Source organism: Thunnus albacares, chromosome 23 (genome assembly GCF_914725855.1).
Source record: "Thunnus albacares chromosome 23, fThuAlb1.1, whole genome shotgun sequence".
Taxonomy (NCBI): domain Eukaryota; kingdom Metazoa; phylum Chordata; class Actinopteri; order Scombriformes; family Scombridae; genus Thunnus; species Thunnus albacares.
The window spans coordinates 13,613,825-13,627,867 of NC_058128.1; the positions used below are offsets into that span (position 1 = coordinate 13,613,825).

A 14,043-nucleotide genomic window follows, 5' to 3' on the forward strand; every position below is an offset into this window, starting at 1 on the left:
TGCTGCCATACAGATGAAGTAGACAGTTCGGAGACACTGAGTTGAGAACAAAATTGCACCTTTGACGTTTTATGAAGTAAGATATTGACTGTTGATGGGCGTTGGATGGGGTGTGACGTTCTTTTGTGCAGAGAGTGAAAATAAATGGGCTGAGCACACAGTCCTGAGTAATGACAGTGTCACTGGTGGTTGACAGTGTGTTATCAGCCTTTGAGTTTGCTAAAGAAAACTGCTGAGAACTTTAAAGTGCTTTAAGGAACTTCTTAATCATCTGATGCCACTGAATTGAAGTGAATTGAAAGCAGAGGTGAAATCAATGAAAAGTGGTCTGTTACAGAGAGTGTCTAAGTGTTGTATAAGAAGTAAATGTAGGAGACAGACAACTGCATCATCTCTTGTAAGTAAAGAGTTTCCAGAAAGTTTCTACTTTCTGTTCTCTATATTACTCCTCTTCTATATTTATCTTTTTCATAATTACTATGTTGCATCTAACTACTAAGTTTAACATTCCGATATTATTATCGATATTCATTATTATTATTGAGTAGCTTCACAGCAGCAGGATGTGCATTCAGTGCATCATTCAAGAGTATTTTAATTGTATTCTGCAAGCTTATCATGATTATTTAATCTTAATTGATTTTTTTTCTTTTTCTTCCTACTGAGGGCTTCTCCATTTAGCAGTGACCCAGAAACAAAGGCACTTTTTTTTGTAAATGTTTTGTCAGTTATACAAAACATATATATACAGTGAATGCAAGATTAGAGGAAAATGTAATAAAGTAACACAAAAAGAGAAAAAACAAGAAAAATTGGGGATATTTACAATATAATATAAAGTAAAATAAATAAATGATAAATATTACTGTTATAAGAGAACAATTCCCAGAGTGAGTTTTCTTTAAATTCTTATTTACTTACGTATATTTAATTTTTCTTTTCTTTTTTTAATTAGTTTTAAATATTGGTAAATGTAAAACATATAAGAGGCATGAATCCGGCTAAAACTAAATATTCCGCATTGCTTTCTTTTGTCAAATCTGTAGTAATCATAGCAGATTTGAAAAGGAAGTAAAGAATGTTTTTTAAACTTCAAGACAGGAGATTTATGGGTAGATATGTCAACCAATAACAGGAAATGAACAAGAACTAAAGGAAATACTATACTTTCACTACAGCAGCATGCTGTAGGTTTCCCTACTACTGTAGAAGAGCAACAACACCCCCTTTTGGTTTGACCAGGGCCTTTCTTGCTCCTTCTGTCAGTGTGTGTTGAGGGTCTTTTCACAACTCAGAATATAGTATATGGTTTAAATTACAAATCTCTTCCCAAGACTGAAACTCTTATTTGATCTCAGACTTTATTCCTGTGATGACTAAGATGTCATCACAACACTACACCTGTCATTTCATTTTTATTTGTGTCTCATGTAACCTAATATAGCTATTTTTAGTTGTGGCTCAGTGTAACATCTGCCTTGCAAGCCAAATGTTTCTCCAATCTTTCCCAAAACTCAAACAAATAGTGCAGGGTGGATTGCGACATAATGATTTCATTAGATGATTGATTGATACGATTGTGTTGGGGAACATGTGACCAGTTATAAATATATGCGTACATCCATACAAGTGTGTACTTCACATAATTTATTTTAGGTCTGTGCTTTTCTACGATGAATACCGCTGTTTTTACCAGTGACATTTCATTCACCTCAGGTCACCAAAGCACCATGCCACCCACCTAATGCTTGTCCTTTGTCTTTTCATCCTCCCTGCTCTGTCGCCTACAGGTCTGCTTCACACTGAAGGAGCACAGCACATTTTCTGTTATAATCCAATAAAACACAGATGGTTGAAATTTCATGCACTGGCTATTCAAACACAGTGGGAATACTGTTTCCTGCTCAGGTGGAGAAAGTAAACATAAGCGCCAACAGCAAACCAATTTTTGTCCGCAGCATTTCTTTTGCTTGGATGTCTTGGAAAAGATAAAATTGTTGTTGTCTATTTGAGGAAGTGTGAGGTATGTGTGTGGTGTGTGTGTCTGTGTGTGTATGTGTATATTTGCGTGTGAGCAAGGAAATTGCTAGAATAGTTTGAGTGCTGTCTCTTTAAACTGTTCCTCAGTTGGTCAGCAGGTGCCACTACACCACAGAGAGAGAGAGAGAGAGAGAGAGAGAGAGAGAAAGAGAGAGAGAGAGGGTAAACATGTAACACAATTATTTTCAACATCCCGGTCATCTGTTTTCTACATAATCAGCACAAAATGTCACTTATCAGGTTTTGTACACTAACTTATGTTTTTAAATGATATGGTGGGTGACTCATTTTGCTCTCCTCTCTTGCAGGAGAAGGAATACGCAGCCATGACTGTAAAGGAAATCAATTTTGTGTTGCCATTTTACAAGCTGTTGAATATTTTCAAGCATGTGCTGTCTGGTATATGCATATATGTTTTTTTATTACTATTATTCTTGCCTATTTCTGTTCATGTTTATCCTTACACTGTACTGACCGTGTGTTTGTGTGTCTCTGTAAGTGTGGTCCCTATAGTTTCATCATTACCAGTGTCTAGAGGAAGGAAACCTAATATCCCCGAGTTTCAACTTGGCGATAGGGAATCTGCTAATGAGCACCCACACTCAATACCAGCAATCTTACATATTATACTGTGTTTGTGAGAGAACATAATAAGAAAAGATTTATGTATCGCTGTAGGAAGTGATCATCTACCTATCTATCTATCCATCTTGATATCTATATAGATACTCTTGTATAATAAGCTCGTCACAATCCCTCCACTTCAATCTGACAGCAGGTGCTGTAACAGAGGGTTACACAAGCTAAGTTAAGACAGAGAAAGGAAAGAAAAGCTGTGGCTCGGTGTAGCCTTGTTTGCCGCTTCATCAATTCTGCTTCCAAAGGGCTGCTCTTCTTCAAGTGTGTGCGCAAACATATGCATACACACATTGCATTGTGTGTTTTTTCATGCTGATGTATGCCTGTCTTTAGACGTGGGCGCATGTCAATGTGTGTACACATCTCTGTGCTTGTGTGTGCAGTCGGTGCTGACTCTGCAGCTCATTACAGACCACCAGGGAGTCCCTTGGCCTCCAAGAAGAGAAAAGGAGGAGGAGAAGTCCGTGACCCAGACATGAAGGAAGATGCTGGGATGGAGAAGCTAACTCTGCCCTGGTCCCACTGGGCATACTGTCTGCTGCCTGACAGCTTCAAACAGCTAACCCTGCATTTCTACCATACTCTGTATTCATGCGCTGGTTTTGAGAGGTAATTATCATACAGTACATTTTAAATATTGCTCTCATAGCTTTACTTAATGACAGATACATGCATTTTCTCAATATGTGTTAAGTAAATTAGCAGAAATTACAGGTTCTGGGATTTTACACTGTTATATTTTGGTTATATTTAAAGTCAGTTATGTCATTTTATGTTACAGTAAAGCTGCTAGATACATACAGTAGGATATAGCGTAGGACCCTGTGACCCTGTGTGTCCTCAGGTTTAAATCCTCCTGGTGGCAGAATGTAGTCAAACACTAAACTACAGTAAAGAGGCAAAACCTGTTGGAAAACACAGTGAACTCATTTCACATTAGCTACGTTGATCGTCTACCTCTTTAACACCTGTGATGTCTGTAAGGATCACTTTCACCTCAGGCTAGATGTCATTTCAAGGTAGAGCATTGGCAACAAGTGTTGGAATGGGAACTTGACCTGCTGTGAGGGGAGCAGGATGTGATCATAGGCTGAAAATCTTATGTTGTATCTTTAAGAGTTTGTTCTAAATGAAGCATGAGATATGAAAATAGACATAACAGTTGCTTTTCCTTCTCAAAAATGTAGCAAATGGTGTTGAAAAGCACCATTTACTTTATTTTTCAGCATCAAAGTGTATCTATTTTGTGTATCACTTAGAAATCAGACATTTCAGTATAATCAGGTATCTGCAGTGGCACCGCCTAAAGCAATTTATACCTATTGGAGAAAATTTAAAGTGTATGTTTACAAAATTACGTGCCTTGTAACATTATCAAGCATAAAGCAAAATTCAAACACATTTTCAGGCTTCAGTTTGGCCTGAGGGCTGGTGATGATGATCAAGGAGACCTGTTGAAAAAGGTCTTTTAAGCCTTGAGGCAACTTAGAGAAGGAGGTGAAACTTTGCATTACCACTGTGCAGATGGCGATAATAGAAGCAGACAAGTTAGAGATGGATTTTTATCCTTTCAGCCAACTTGGAGGTGGACTGTGCATGCAGGGCTTGCAGCTCAATATAAGGCAGATTTTGTGCATTCAGACCATTTATGTGTACTATAGTATAAAAATTTCCCGATCCCTTGGGTGTGGATGACAAAAATGCAATTTAAAAGGTTAAAAAGGTCACCAAGGCCTTATTGCATCAGTTGGATGTGACTGAGAAAAATCACTTAGTGGGTAGTAAACTATCATATAAAATTACTTAGTTAAAAAAAGTCTGAAACTGCAGATTGTAGGTGCAGTTGTATGATTTGTGTGTGTGAGGATAGCTTGTTTTTGTAATGTCTGACGAGAAATAGTGTGAATCTGTGTGATTCAGAGATGCATAATGTACAGTATGTGTTATCTGTGTGAGAGAAATAAGGACTACAATACAGATAATAAATTCTGGATGAAATAACATTATGACTGAAAGCTCGCAGATGATGTGACACAGAGAAATAGAGAGCAAGGAACACGGAAATGAGGCTGGATTCATATGCAAGCACAACAGCAAACCCATCCCTGACCCCTTCACTACTGCTTGCTAGATTTAACTATAATCAAATGTGTGCAGCAGTGTCTGAAGATTTCATTCATATTGAGCCAGAGGACCCCAAAGTGCTCATCATCTCCTCAAGCAGAGAATGTGAGAAAATAAAAAAAAAACAAACAACAATGTAATAACACAAAATCCTCCATTATTCCAGCTGAGACATCTGCTTCTGTAATGAAACCAACAAACAAACATGCATAATTCAACCAGCCAGCCGATTCTGCACTGAGTGGAAATGAGCAAAAAAAAAAAAAAAAAAAAAGATAAGAGTCCAATAATTATTGCAGCGGAAAATGATGAAGTACCACACTTACGCCTAAACGGCCTTATTTACACTCATTTGTTAGGAGCAATTCAGGAGGTGTGTGTATGTGTGTGTGTGTGATGTGTGTATTGTACTGTACAGCTACAGAGATTGTTTCTTTTATAGATGGAAAAGTGCTAGTGTCATTTTTTATGACAAAACCAAACATTACATTGCAATAAACAGAGTCTAGCTCAAAATTAGGTTGCTAACAGTGGATGAGAGTTATGATGATGACATTACAACGAGGAATACATCCAGGGATAGGCCACACAGACACACACACACAAGAAAACAAGCACAAATTCATAGACATGGGTGAGACATGTCATTAATGCAAAAGCATACACATTCAGGGAGAGATGCCTGCCGCACATGAACAAACAAACACTTCCGGATACCATCTCTCTCCAACAGCTCCGCATACTCGCTTCACAGTCTCAAGTGTTATCGGCAAAACCACCACTTAACAACTTTTCACAGGGAGCAAGAAAAAAGAACCAGAGAGATGGAAGAAAGGAAGTCAAGTGAGACAGAAAGGGAGGAGAGTGCACAATAAGAAAGGAGAAGACAAAGAGCAAAAACGGTGATAGAAAGAGAAGACAGCCAAGAAGATAAAGAGATTAAAGGATGGAGAAAAAAAAAACAAAAGAAAAATCGACAATTAAAGACAAAAGGGAGATGGATAGATGAATTATGCATCGGTGTGACTAGAGGGCAGGAGGAAACCAATCTGGAGGGGAGGAGATGCCAGACTGATACAAGCTTCACTTATCTCCACAGTGACCTTCTTCACCTCTCCCACTCCTCCGCTAAAACCAACTGAGGAAGAGAATAAGAGAGTGAAAGAAAAGGCGGAGGATGATGGCTAAAAAAAAAAAAATGTGTGAATGGGAGGGAGTGAGGAGGAAAGATAAAAATAGAGAGAGATGTTGAGACCATCTACATGCTATTGAGGAATCCATAAAAACAAACCACTTCTGGGAAAATTGCAACACTAAACAAACAAACCATGGGGATCTACCCATCCAAAATGGAGATGTATGGGTAAACCACTTCTCCAACCTCTTTGGTCCAATGGAGAAGAATAAACAGCAAAAACACATACAAGATAAACTGCAAAATTTAGAGTCAACCATAAAAGACTATCAGAACCCGCTGGACTCCAAACCAAGAGGGCTTGTGGTGTTGACAGCATCCTAAATGAAATGATAAAATTCTCAGACCTCAAATTCCAAATGCTTATACTCTTTAACATCGTCCTTAGCTCCAGGATCTTTCCCAGTATTTGGAACCAAGGACTGATCACGCTGCTCCACAAAAGTGGAGACAAATTCGACCACAATAACTACCGTGGGGTCTGTGTCAACAGCAGCCTTGGGAAAATCCTCTGTATGATCATGAACCACAGACTCCTACAACTCCTTACTGAAAATAATGTCCTGAACGAATCCAAAACTGGCTTTTTACCCAAATATCGCACAACAGATAGTATCTCCACCCTCAGCACCCTAATTAACAACCAAATAAACAAAAACAAAAGCAGATTATTCTCCTGCTTTGTTGACTTCAAAAATCCTTTGATTCAATTTGGCACAAGTGTCTGCTGTATCAACTATTAGAAAGTGGTGTTGGGGAAAAACCTATGACATCATTAACACAATGTATCCAAACAACAAGTGTGCTGTCAAAAATGTTCCTCATTTGGTGTTTTGGTGATGGTGGTGGAGAGCGCTGTCCAACACCTCAGTCCAAAGTCTGCCATAGGTGTTCAATTGGGTTGAGATCTGGTGACTGTGAAGGTCGTAGCATATGATTCACATCATTTTCATACTCATCAAACCATTCCGTGCCCCCTCATGCCCTATGGATGGGGGCATTGTCATCCTGGAAGAGACCACTCCCATCAGGATAGAAATGTTTCATCATAGGATAAAGCTGATCATTCAGAACAACTTTGTATTGATTTGCAGTGACCCTTCCCTCTACAAGGGACAAGTGGACCCAAACCATGCCAGCAAAATGCCCCCCACAGCATAACAGAGCCCCCAGACCCCCTCACTGTAGGGGTCCAGCATTCAGACCTGGACCAGGTTTTCCTTTACAAAAGCACATTTACACACACATTCTTTCTGTAGCTAACACACAAAGATCATAGTTCAATCTTTACTGAAAATGCTCAGGTAACATGTTGAACAACAGGACACAAACATATCATTTTACTTAAAAGTACAAGTTTTTGCCTTAAATTGATGGCATTAATCAAGTTCAAAATTATTTTTAATTTTATAATTAATTTGTTTGGTTTTGTGTAATTTTTACATCAGTATATAATGGTATCACTATTTACCCCATCCCCATGCTCATTTTACCCCTACCTTGGGGTAAGATGTGTCATTGGATTAACTTTTTTTGATGGCTCATTGTTCATAAACCATGATAATTAGATAACTTGTTTTAATTTCCATGGGTACACAACAACTTGAGGTATATATAGTAACTATTATTTGAAACTAATACACTTTCATTTTGCAGTTAAATCATCATATGTAAAAAGTGGCTCATGTTACCCCGTTCTCCCCTACAGACTCAGTGATCACAACCGCACCGTGGAGAGAGGCCATCACTGGCTCTCCAGACAAAGACTGTGCATCCACTGCACACAGCAGGAGGTGGAAACCGAGCTGCAGTTTGTAACCAACTGCCAACTGTATCAAGACATATTCTACCCACCCAAAAAGACTTTGAAAACATGCTAATAACAAAAAACTTCCATATCTGCTGGGTGAAATACAGCAGCAAGATTTGTGAGCTGTTGTGACTGGAAAAGGGCATCCAATGGAATACAACCACCATGAAGACTGTGTATCCCTGCACTGACCACTTGCACTGTGCTGATCCCTGTACATAGACATACTTACTGTACAAACATAGAGAACAAATATCTTTAAATACATTCAATTACAGTTTTTCTCAGTTGCTCTTGCCCAATTCTCAAATGATAATGAATATTTTCAAAACAACATGACAACAAAACAACACAATTTGCACAATTACCAAATGCAGATGTCTTGCTGATCAAAACTAATTATGTTGCTTCTCAGTTGAATAGTTCTATTCTCCAAAACATGTAGGAATTCTTCCAATGTGTAAGTCATCACATGCACAATAGTCCATTCCACCGTCAGTGTCTCTCAGGGATATATTCCATAACAAGCATTAATATGCAAGTTTTGTAACATCTGCTAAATTAAATTGCCTGTCAGGTGAAACTTGAACATCACTAACGAAGGGGAGTTTCTCAAATCTTACATCAACCAAGTTAGATGACAGGTGCTATTCATGAGTATGGATATTGTCAAACACATTTATAGAGCTTGACTGCAACAGAATCGCTGTAGTTTCTGAACATGTAAATAATGAACAGAGGCAACAGTCTGTTCATAGAAGAGGAGGTGAAAGAGGAAGAGGAGTAAGGATGCATGGAGGGGTCGTGAGGGGAAGAGAGCAAAACAGAGGAAGAGGCGGAAGAGTACAAAGACATAGAGCTGCCCCAGATAAAATGTGGGCCACAACTGTGGACCATGTAATTAACAGGGGCCTTACAATGGCAGAGGCTGGTCGCCAAGAGAAGCCTAATGTAAACCAGTCTACAGTGTCTTCAATTATCCAAACATTCTGCAGGAAAAACAGGTATATACTCACTTAGTACTGTAATTATTCATGTTACAGTATTCCAGTTACCACAATACAGTAACCATAAGACAATGCATGTCTAAAACTCATGCCGGCACACAGTACAGTACATTGCAGTACAATACAAATACATTAATATGATCTATTTCTAAATTCCAATGTGTAATACCAGACAACTACCTTGTGCCAAGAGCAGTTTTTCCACCTCAGCAAGAGATCTGCAGCATGGTGACAGCAAATAATGCTATTAGATTGAGAGAGATCCAGAGTGCAATTTTAAAGGACGATGGAGTCTTTCAAAATATCAACTCTGTCAGCATCTCTACAGTAGACAGACTACAAAAGACATCAGATGACCATGAAACAACTCTACAGGGTACCATTTAAGAGAAACTGTGAAAGAGTGGAGGATCAGTGGTACCAGAATGTACAGGTAAAGCAGTGGTGTGCACTACACAGTAGTATATTGTACAGTGTTATGAGTTTTCCTTTATTATGGCTTGTATATACTTGCAGTATATAGGCCTGTATATACTTATTGAAGTTGTAGAGAAGAACACAGAACATTTACTGTATACTTTGCTGTAACTGTATGATTCTACAGTAAAATTGATTTGATATATTGTTTACTGTGTTATAGAGAATAATGGAACTGGAAGGAAGTGAAATTCCTTTCAATCTGGCTAAAGGCCGGAGATGTGGCTGAAACATTATAGGCCACCGAACCACGGTGGATGTGCCAACGTGGAGGCAATATAATAATGTGTGCTGCAATATCTGAGAATGATGTAAGTACACATATTCCCATTACTGGCCCATACAACGCCCAGCATCTCCTGATGTTCTTGGGCACCCTCTACAGAGATCTTATCCCTGAGAGTGAGAGAGGTTTGATAAGACATATTGCCAAATTTTGTAACTGTGTGGGATAATGTAAGCCACTGTGCAAATGTCATCAGGGAATGGTTTGCTGTCTATCAACGGATGCTGATGGAGTTCATTCCACCATATACCCCATTTCTGAATCCAAATGAGGTATTCCTTTCTGCGTGGAATTGGGAAGTATATGATCATCCACCTCAAGATCAAATTTCTCTGCTTGCTGCAATGGATGCTGCTTGTGATGACAACACAGCAGAAGATTGCAGGGGATGGTTGCGGCATGCAAGAAGATTTTTCCCCCTGTGCATCACCAGTGAAAATATCAGGTGTGATATTGTTCAAAATCTGTGGCCAGACAGACAGGAGTGACAGAACGTTCAGTGAGGTGGATGAAATCTTAAGTGTAGCACTATGGCTTTACTGTGTTACTGTACAATACGATATAATATTTTTGGTTTCCGCAGTGGATGATTTTTTTTTTTTTGTACTGATGCATTTTCGTACCTTACCCTAATAAAAATAAGCTACATGGAAATGTTGTACGAAGTGTAATGTAAAACCTTGTAGTGTAAAAATCACTTTCTGAATAGTATTCAGTTTGATACAAAATAGCATTCAGTTTGTTAGAGAAAAAATATTTCATACTTGCTTTGGCAAGGTAAACGTCCATTTCCCATGCCAATAAAGCCCTATTGAATTGAATTGAATTGAATTGAATTGAACTGAAAGAGAGGGAGTCATGTGTAAATAAAAGATACATTACACTAAAAGGAGGCAAAGTGTAGACAAAAATAAATAAAGGATAGGGAGAAGAGATACTGTAAAAGAGAGTCAGGAAGATGGGGCTTTTTAGGATGGGATTGAATCAAGTGGAGGAGAATGAGAGCAGATGAGTGAAGGGAAGGATGAAGAAGTGGGATGCTAAGAGAAGCTCCTTGACTTTGACTGTAGAGGTGAGAGGAGATGATGAGGTTGATTGCTATCTTTCTTTTGCTTACAAGACAGTATCACTCTCTCTGTTCTGACCTGGCCAAACAGACCACAAACACAAACCACAAACAGAAAGACCAGCAGCACACTACTGAATTCTTATTGGGCAAAATCAAGCGAAATGCTGCACACATAATATGTGGTGGGTTTGATTTTGAGCCTGGTATGAGCCGCTGGAAAACTTGGCTATTTATGATGATAGTTTGACACAAATCTAACACCGGCCAACTAGGAAACTTAATCAAACTCATCCTGATATGCCAATGCTGTAAAGCTGTGACTGAGTGAACTTCTCAGAAGAGAAGGTCGACTGAGCTTTGAAAGTTTGATAAATTAGTGAATGAAGAAGACAAGAAAGTCAACATATAATGTTAAACATTGCTTGTATAAGTGAAAGTTCACATAGTGCACCAACTCAAGTGCCAAACTTTCCTCCCGCTATGGTCAAGGTTTCTGATGGAGACAGGAAGCATGTACCCCAACCTGCTACATCTCATTAGAATCATCTTAGTGTTCCCTGTCTCTCCCTCTCAGGTAGAGTGGCAGTTCTCAATCATGAAGAGAATCCAGGGAGACTGGTGCTTAAGCCTGCATACATCCACCATTGAAGATCTCCCCCTCATCAAGTCACAGGGTTGTGCTCCTGCAGATTGACCATATGGTCCAAGGAACCCCAAAACATACACTGCAACTCCCCCTGACTCCCCATCCTCATCTTCAAACAGTTCAATGACTCTTAATCCAAAGCTGAGCATGAATGAACTTTTGATTTAGGAAGTTGTGTAAATATTGGTAATTTGTAAATACCAATAAATTATTTTGTGAAATAAACTGATTTTTTATTCATATATTTCACTGATAGTTATACTATGTATTAGAAATAAAACCCTCCTTAATTTGATGGCCTTGCTGCCCTGGCATTTGGCCTTTGTGCCCCCAAAAAATTGACTACACCAAAGGCCACGTGGCCTTGTCTCTAAAATGTTGAAATTCCAGCCCTCATCTTACATTAACACACAATTTTGTGCCAAAGTTATCAACTTATAGGGCAATAATATGACAGTATTTTGTTAAGAGCTTGTTTTCCGCTGATCCCAAATGGCCAAAACAGTTATTGAAAGTTTAATGTTATTGTTGGAGAAATACTTAAATATTCCCTCTGTATATGTTTTAAGATGTACATAAAACACTCTACTTGGAATGATAATTTGTGCCCAATATGTTTTTTCACAATGAAAAGGTCAATTATCAAGTTAAAATCCTTAAAATGACATCTCCTTCTTCTCTCTCATTGAAAATTAAAGAATCAATGAATATGCAATATATGAATATTTCCATTTCAAAAGTTTAACTTGCTGTACACAAGATGTCTCCTACCTCACGTTGAAGTCCCCCATCACACTTGTGTAAGTTGAATACTGGACCACAACTGGCTCCAAAGTAGTTGTGATGTCACAAATTATACATGAAAGTACACGTCTTAAACACAGATTTTCGGTGAGCACAAAGAAATGTTTCGCTTTCTGCAGATGAATATGAAACCATCCCTCTAGTGTCAAACTCTGCACATACATCATTCTTCACAGTGAAGCTCAAACAATTTTGGAGGGGAATTTGAAGCAAAGTTTTCGGGGGCTTTAAAGACTGGGAATGGACGACCAGGAAGTCAGGCTGTTTGCTGGCAGGTTAATGGAGTGGGTGAAGTGATGGAAGGTCTGGATTTTGAAGGACTAGTAACCTAACAAATGTCGGACTATGTATTTAATTCAACAATTCCTTAGTTTCTATGTGACTGAGCTATCCACATAATGATTAGATTTGAAAGTTACTTTGTGCTGGTATTTCAGGTTTCTTTTTTTGAGCTGGGTGGTTGTTAAACACTTTACACTCAAAGAAATTATGACACACCCAGACAGATCTTACTTATTGCCTTTATAATGTTATTGAGCTCTAGTGGAAGAGTCATAGCCCAAATAGGGACAGCTACAGTATTACTGGTATAAGAAGGGAGACAAAACAAACCCCATAATACAAAACATTCCACACGTCAGTCAATTCAACTACCCAAACTATCAGATAAATAGTTAATCAAACTTATCATTTTACCAGTTTGTCCACTTCCAAGCAAACCAATTGAGTCAAACAGCCCGCTGGCCAGCCTTTGACATAACAACTAACCAGGAAGTGACTCAGCCTGCTGGACAGCCAGTCAATAGTGACTCAGACAGACATACAGTCGGTCAGATTTACATCCAGTCAATCACTCTGTCAACAAAGCAGACAGTCAATCCGTCTGTCACCTTGTCTGGAAGCTAGCCAGACATTCAGCCTTCCACAAATCAGTCAGTCACTCAGTCAAATGACAGGCAAATAGTCAGAAAACCACTCAGATGTTCAGTCAGACTGTCAGATTTGTCACAACAGAACCCTTGTGAGTGACACAGTAAGAAAGCAATTTGCAAGCAACAAACATGTCAGAAAAAAACTGCTTTGAAGAATGGATAGACTTTGTCAATGCGTTTGAATGAAATGAGGGAGGAAGAGGAAAAACCAGCCACATGAAAGACACAAATCACCATCTCCAACACACAAAAGAAGAGGGGGCAACATGTAAGGTGGGAGTCAAGACACACGCATGCACATTGGAATCAGGCAAGCAAGTAACTGACAATGCATACACAAATATAATACACTGAAATATGCACAAACAAGCAATAAGCAAAACTCTTTTAAACAAGAACACACACATCCACTAAATGACACATTTAAGGCCACACATGCTAATATTACACACACACATACGTCAGCATAAAGAATAAGATGTGATGGGTGAACAAAAGCTGCTCAGAGGCAAAAGCGTCATCATATTCACAACAGAGAGGAGATTATATGCCTTATACAAATGTTAAGTGGATTTTAAGATGACAACTGGACACACACACATACACACGCGTAACCTAAAAACACAAATACACACATATTCAAGTATGCTGACAAAGGCATGCTTTAAAAGACACACATACTAAAACATGCAAGCAAACAGGCTATGACGAGAATTCAAAAGATGTAATGACATCCAAATTCCCAGAGTGGAAACCCGATTATTTACTTCATACAAAGTGCTCAGTGCAGGCTGTTAACTCACACAAACACAGCTCCAACCTGTCAACGTCTCTCCAGATGATTTTATGCTCTTTTGGCAGTTTTCAAAGATGGGAGAAAAGGAGGAGATGTTGCCTCGTGAGACTCACAGACAAAATGGTGTAGATTTTCAACCATATCCAAACAGATCATACTGCCACTGTAGTTGCTTCATCTTTTCCCATTTCACACACTGCCTGCCAACAAATATGTCT

At 38.8% G+C, this 14,043-nt stretch overlaps 1 long non-coding RNA gene across 1 annotated transcript; it reads left to right on the forward strand.

Annotated features, from left to right (window-relative positions):
* The first annotated feature begins 893 nt into the window (after nt 1–893).
* Nucleotides 894–12,054, forward strand: LOC122974846. The gene is made up of 4 exons (XR_006400451.1): nt 894–3,288; nt 7,707–9,248; nt 9,456–10,023; nt 11,222–12,054. It is a non-coding gene; the product is annotated as an uncharacterized LOC122974846 (long non-coding RNA).
* The last annotated feature ends 1,989 nt before the right edge of the window (nt 12,055–14,043 follow it).